This window comes from Sinocyclocheilus grahami, unplaced genomic scaffold, assembly GCF_001515645.1.
Source record: "Sinocyclocheilus grahami isolate Dianchi unplaced genomic scaffold, SAMN03320097.WGS_v1.1 scaffold1401.1, whole genome shotgun sequence".
NCBI classification, from domain to species: domain Eukaryota; kingdom Metazoa; phylum Chordata; class Actinopteri; order Cypriniformes; family Cyprinidae; genus Sinocyclocheilus; species Sinocyclocheilus grahami.
Window position 1 is genome coordinate 3,043 of NW_015506580.1, and position 5,876 is coordinate 8,918.

The window sequence follows — 5,876 nt, forward strand, 5'->3', positions numbered from 1 at the left end:
ATGAACACACTCAAACACAGATAAAGGAGAGAGAAGCATGGAAATAAAAACACACAAAACTAATTCTGCAGACAACAATACACAGTACATTAAAAAGCAGGTTTATCCAGCCAGCTGCTGCCACTAGAAACCAATCTAGCTGGAACCTAGCGACAGAGCCAGTTATCTAATTTCTTTATTTACATTACAAAGCCTATTTACTCTAATTACAGATATCGGTCAAATTAGTTGTCAAAAAGTCAAGGTTTTTGAACCAAAAAAGTCATAAATTAGTTTTCAGTTATGTATTAACCCTCAAGCATCCTTCGGGACAAATGTTGGGCAAAATCTAATTTTTTTATTTTTTTTATTTAATATTATCCTGAGCTGTACAAGACTTGGCTACTTTTCCTAAGTTTGCCACCTGAACACTCTCACACACACACACACACACACACACACAAAGGACTCGATTCAACAAAGTTAAGTAAGTGGTTGAAAAAAAATAACTAAATTTGTCCCTCGTGGACAAAAGTGGGCACCCATAGGAGATGAATAGGAAATATTATAATTCAGAGCATTTGTATTATTTGTCCAATAAAAATCAATGCAGATCATACATACACATAAACAAAGGGGTGAGCCTACAACATTTTCAATGTGGCAAACACTCACACATACACACACACAAACACACCCACACAAACACACACACACACACACAAAGCATTGGGTGCGCCTATAACAGAGAGGTTTTTTTTTAATTTGTTGAATAAAAACAGTCACTCTCACATACACAAACAAAGAATCGAATGAGCCAATGACTTAGCTTTTTTTTTTTTATGTGCCAATCAGCCACTGTGCGTGCACACACACACTGCTGCAGTCCTGCTGCAAGATTTGTTGATGATTTCAAACAAAACATGCCTGAAACATGCTACTTGCTAGGTTTGTTGTTTATTCTTACCTGTTTGGTACCATTTGGTAGCATTTTGCTTTTTTGAGTTATTGAAATTATTATTATTTTTTTAGAAATAAATTATTAATCTGTCTCCTACTTTGTCTTTTCCTTATAGCATGGTCAGATTTGTCTGTAAGCATATTTTGGCTTCTTTGTATAGTCTCACCCAACACAAATGTTTTTTTTATAACTTTAAAAAAGAGGTTAAGTTCGTTACAACAATGGTTTATAGATTTCAATATGCAGCCATTACTACAGCTAGGCTATTGATATTTTTTATATTTTTATACCATCATATGTGACCAGATGTCACCAAAGACTCCAGAGTTTTAGGTTTTGGCTGTCTGAACTTATTGGAATGATTGTTTTTTTTTTGTTTGTTTTTTACTGAAGTAAAATAAATATTAAATACAACATAGAAATAAGCATATTTTACACAAAAATATTGTAGGCCAGGCCTACTTTTAGAGGTAAATAAGTAAAATAAAAATCACAAAAAAAATGCATTAATTGACAGTTTTTATTTTATCGAAGATAGTGATATGCCATTTATTTAAAAAAATAAATACAATTGGGATCACACCTGAGACATTTGTGCCCAAATTTGTCCACGAAGGACCAATTAAGGGCTGCTTAAGGGTTAAACCACATCTTCACTTTGATTATTCAAATGCTAAATGAGTTACAGTGCTTTTCAACACTTACTCACGTCAAGTTTTCTTTCCTACTTGATTTAGTTTGTGCTGTCCCATCCTTTTGTAACAGCCTCTGCAAAATCTTTCTTACACTGTGACAGATTAAAAAACAATCCACACACTGCAGTGTATAACAAAAATGTCAAATTTAGACTGAAGGTATCTTTAATTGCTCATTTCTTCTAACACTGGGATCCTTCAGAAAGATAAATGCAGAGTTGCAGGTGCTACACACAGCCAGAAACAGGCTTTGGTGTACCTTCACACATTGTACTTATTCATTGTTCTGGTGTTTAAGAATAACAATATCTGTCCTATTCTGAGGCGTCATGCCCATTCAAAAGGGGGCACGTACCCCTCAGATTTTTGAGCCAGGTGGATTTTGAATGCAGCTTCCAAAAGACAAAAAATAGCCAAATAATATTTTTTATATTTGATACGATCACACCGGTGTGATTAGAAAGTTCAGTGCGACATCATCAGCTGCTAAATTCAAATCTGCGTTCGCACTTTGGATGGAGCTGAGCCGGAGAGAGAGGTGTTTTTACAGCGCTGCGCATTATAACCAATCAAACACAATTCTGTTGAGCTTATGAATGCAATGGCCAATCAGATGTGTTCAGATGAGTCATCGCTGAAACGCCGGTGGTCGTTCAGTGTGCGCGGTCGCTGACTGAATTCTGCTCTCTGGCGAATTCTCTCATCAGAAACAACAAAATGCACATATACATTACATGTATTTACATGTAAGATATTCATTTGATCATTTCACAGTGTAAACAGCTTCATTGATTATAATGGGAGTTTTTGAGAGTGCTTGATTGCATCTACTTACACATATTTGAGAATCGAGATGTAGGCTAGGCCTGGTTAACACGTTTGGGGAAAAAAAAAGGAGAAATTAAATCAAACGTGGTTGCTGTGTGTCACATGACAAGCATGATGAGCCCCGGATCCTATTTCCTCCTTATCAGGTCCCCTTAACTAGGTGACCCAATTTCTGAACACCAAATTGGAGTTGTTGTTTTGCATTGTCATGTTTTAATGGAGGCTGTTTTCAAAGCCAAGGACTACAAAATAAGCCCATCCTCTCAAAACGCATCAAAACAGATAGAAAATGCAAGAATGCAGTCATGAAATAGCCTAATACAAGACTTTCACCTAGACTTTATGGATTTAATGCTACATCTATAAAAAAGTTTTTTACTACAGCCTTGCATGAGTATGATTCCCTTCTCATGAATGTTCATACCCCTGACGTTGTGTTTTACTCAAAATATTTTCTTATATTTTCCACAGAAGAAAGAAAGTCATACAGGTTTGGAACGACATGAGTGAGAAACAATCGATCGCAGATGTAAGCAGATGCATATGTAAAATTACGATATCATAAACAGCGTATAAATCAAAATGGCCTAATGTTACCGAAAGAAACATCGAGCCAGGAAGTGGCATAGGAATGTGCAAGCTTGGGGGGTGTTGATGGAAGCGATCTACTCCATCTATATTTTGATCATCATTCTGAATCTGATCCAGCTTTTTGTTGTAAATTATTAATGAAACTTACATGAAGCTAGGTTTTTTTTTGTTTACAAGCAAAGGCTCTGTTCTTTCTTTTGACATATTGCATGTTCAGATATTCATACAACAAAATATTCTGGGGGCCATGAAAGTTTCGTGAAAAAGATGATGCTGGCAGTGACTGGCAACTTGTTTTAAAAAAATACTGGTGGGGAAAGAGTTAACTAGAATTATTTTATCTCAAAACATCAGCTATTATATAACTCCTTTAAATTCTAAACTAATACACATCATTATTATACAGTAGCTATGCAGAATGATTTGAGAAGTTTATTCAAGTTGCAGGACATGATTGCAGACTCACACACAGAAGTAGAGATGTCTGCTTCTTGCAGACAGCAGGTGCTCTTATTTTATATAACACACTCACCAAAACAGCAGAAGAGTAATTGGCCCCTACAGTTCTTTCTGACTGTCACTCAAGAGACACAGAGAAAGAGCCAAAGCGCGACAGAGAGAGAATGCTAGAATGAGAGAGAAGGTGTGTGGGAGGACGGGTGGGCGAAAAGAGAGGGATGAGACAAGGATGAAAAACGAGGGTATGGTAGGATACGACTAGAGCCCACCAGCGTGTCACCTCTGAGTGAGAGAGAGGCGAAGGTGGTATGTGTGCGAGTGTGTGTGTGTTTTCTGTAGTTCTGTAGGCAGGGAATCTAGCAGTGTGTGTGTGTGAGTAAGTGAGTGTACACACATCTGTGGTGAGAAATAAGAGTGGGCAGATTTGTCTGTGTAGGCGTGTGGGTGAGTGAGAGGACAACCAACCCTGAGAAGAGCACTACATTTCAAAATAAAGGTTTTAGAGTTCAGAAAGTTTGTAGTGAGATTGAGAGAGAGAGAGAGAGAGACAAAAAGAGGATGTAAAGGCCTGAGATGGGTAGTGGTTCTGTCAGACGCAGCTGTGACAGGCCTTCACTGTGCACAGGACAAAACTAAGCAAAAACAGATCAACAAGCTATGCTGTATATGTTAAGGGCTGCAGGAAGCAAACAAACATATTGTGAGAACATGGCATTTTGCATTAAATAAATGCCAAGATTAAAAGTTTGCCCTCATTTTGTATGGTTCTCTTTATTCATTTAGAGCACAAAAGGAGACAGTTTACAGAATGATGCTGCACAGTTCCATACAATGCAAAGTGAATGGGAACTGTCAAGCTCCAATAAAGATTAGCAGTTAACCTGTTGCTATCTGACCTGAACATATATGTTTGTCTCTGTGCCATTTGGTGAATCGAACTCATTTAAATTCAGAGTGAGTGAGTCATTTATGCCGGAGCCACTCTGTTCAATTCAAACTCAACTGATAACTTGACTTTGATCATTGAAAAAAAGAACTGATTTAAAAGAGTCATCCTTGTTGGGTTTCTAAACGGCTGACAGACTACTGAAATGTTGTCAAGAAAAGTGTTACAGGGCCATTCATGTTTTTACATTTAAAAATTCAAGATGCAGGGATGTGGAACGAAAACTCAAGGTCTATAGATGTTTGTTTTTTTAAAATAAAAAGCAGTACAGTGTTTTTGGATTAAAAGATCCAGGTTAGTGCAATGCAGAAAAAAAACTAAAACAAACAGGGTCTTTTTTTAGAGACTTTTTAAAAAAAATCTGTGTAATATTGCATGTTTACATACAAAAATAGCAGACAATACAAATGCACATTAAAGACCACCCTGAATATTCTGCCATAAATTATTAAATACAATTAAATAAAAGCTTTTGAAATGATACCGAGCAAAGAATGTTTGATTTTTGGTTGAACTACTCTTTGGCTGAAACTTGAGTGGTAAGATGTAGTTGGGTTTGACAGCTGCGTCTCCCAGGTACAGACTTCAGCACACGTTTCTACGTTTCTGCAGTCATTCCTGATATAGGCAGCTGGAGGATATAATGAAGACTCTGGCGCATTTCCCAGCTATTAACTATATAACTATACGGTCAAACTGTGCAGTCACGACAAGACACAAACATGCTCAGATGCACTACAGAGAGACTGAGGCAATGAACACATAGCAAACATAGTGGAACATAAATTAAAGGGGGGGTGGGAAGGCACATTTACATACAGGCAAGACCCCAGGCCAATGGAACTCATGTTATTTAAAGGGGTCATATGATGCGATTTCAATTTTTCCTTTCTCTTTGGAGTGTTACAAGCTCTTGGTGCATAAAGAAGATCTGTAAAGTTGCAAAGACTAAAGTCTCAAATCCAAAGATATTCTTTATAAAAGTTAAGAGTCAGCCACACCTACCTAAAACGATTCGTTCTAACACGCCCCCACATATCTACCTCACTATGAGGGAAGATTTGCATAACGCCGTCCAAATGTTCACGCAACGAAAGAAGGCGTAACTTATATTCTCGCTGTAGTACTGTTGTTGCCACCGCCATGTCTTGAAGGCGCTGTGTGCTTCGTTGTGAAAGCAAAACTACTTTGTTTGGCCTTCCAAAAGAGGACGATATTGTTTCGTTATGCCTGGAGCTGATCCGTGCTGGTCGCTGAGGAAATACTTCAACTTCGCGCTGTCGATCGCCAAATCGGCTTTCATCGTGGACGAAGCGGAGTCCAGCCCGGGGTCGTCACATGTGGTTGCTGCAGGTATCACAATATAGTAAGAGACATAACATTTCCGTCACATGCTTGAGGAATTCGGCCAATCACA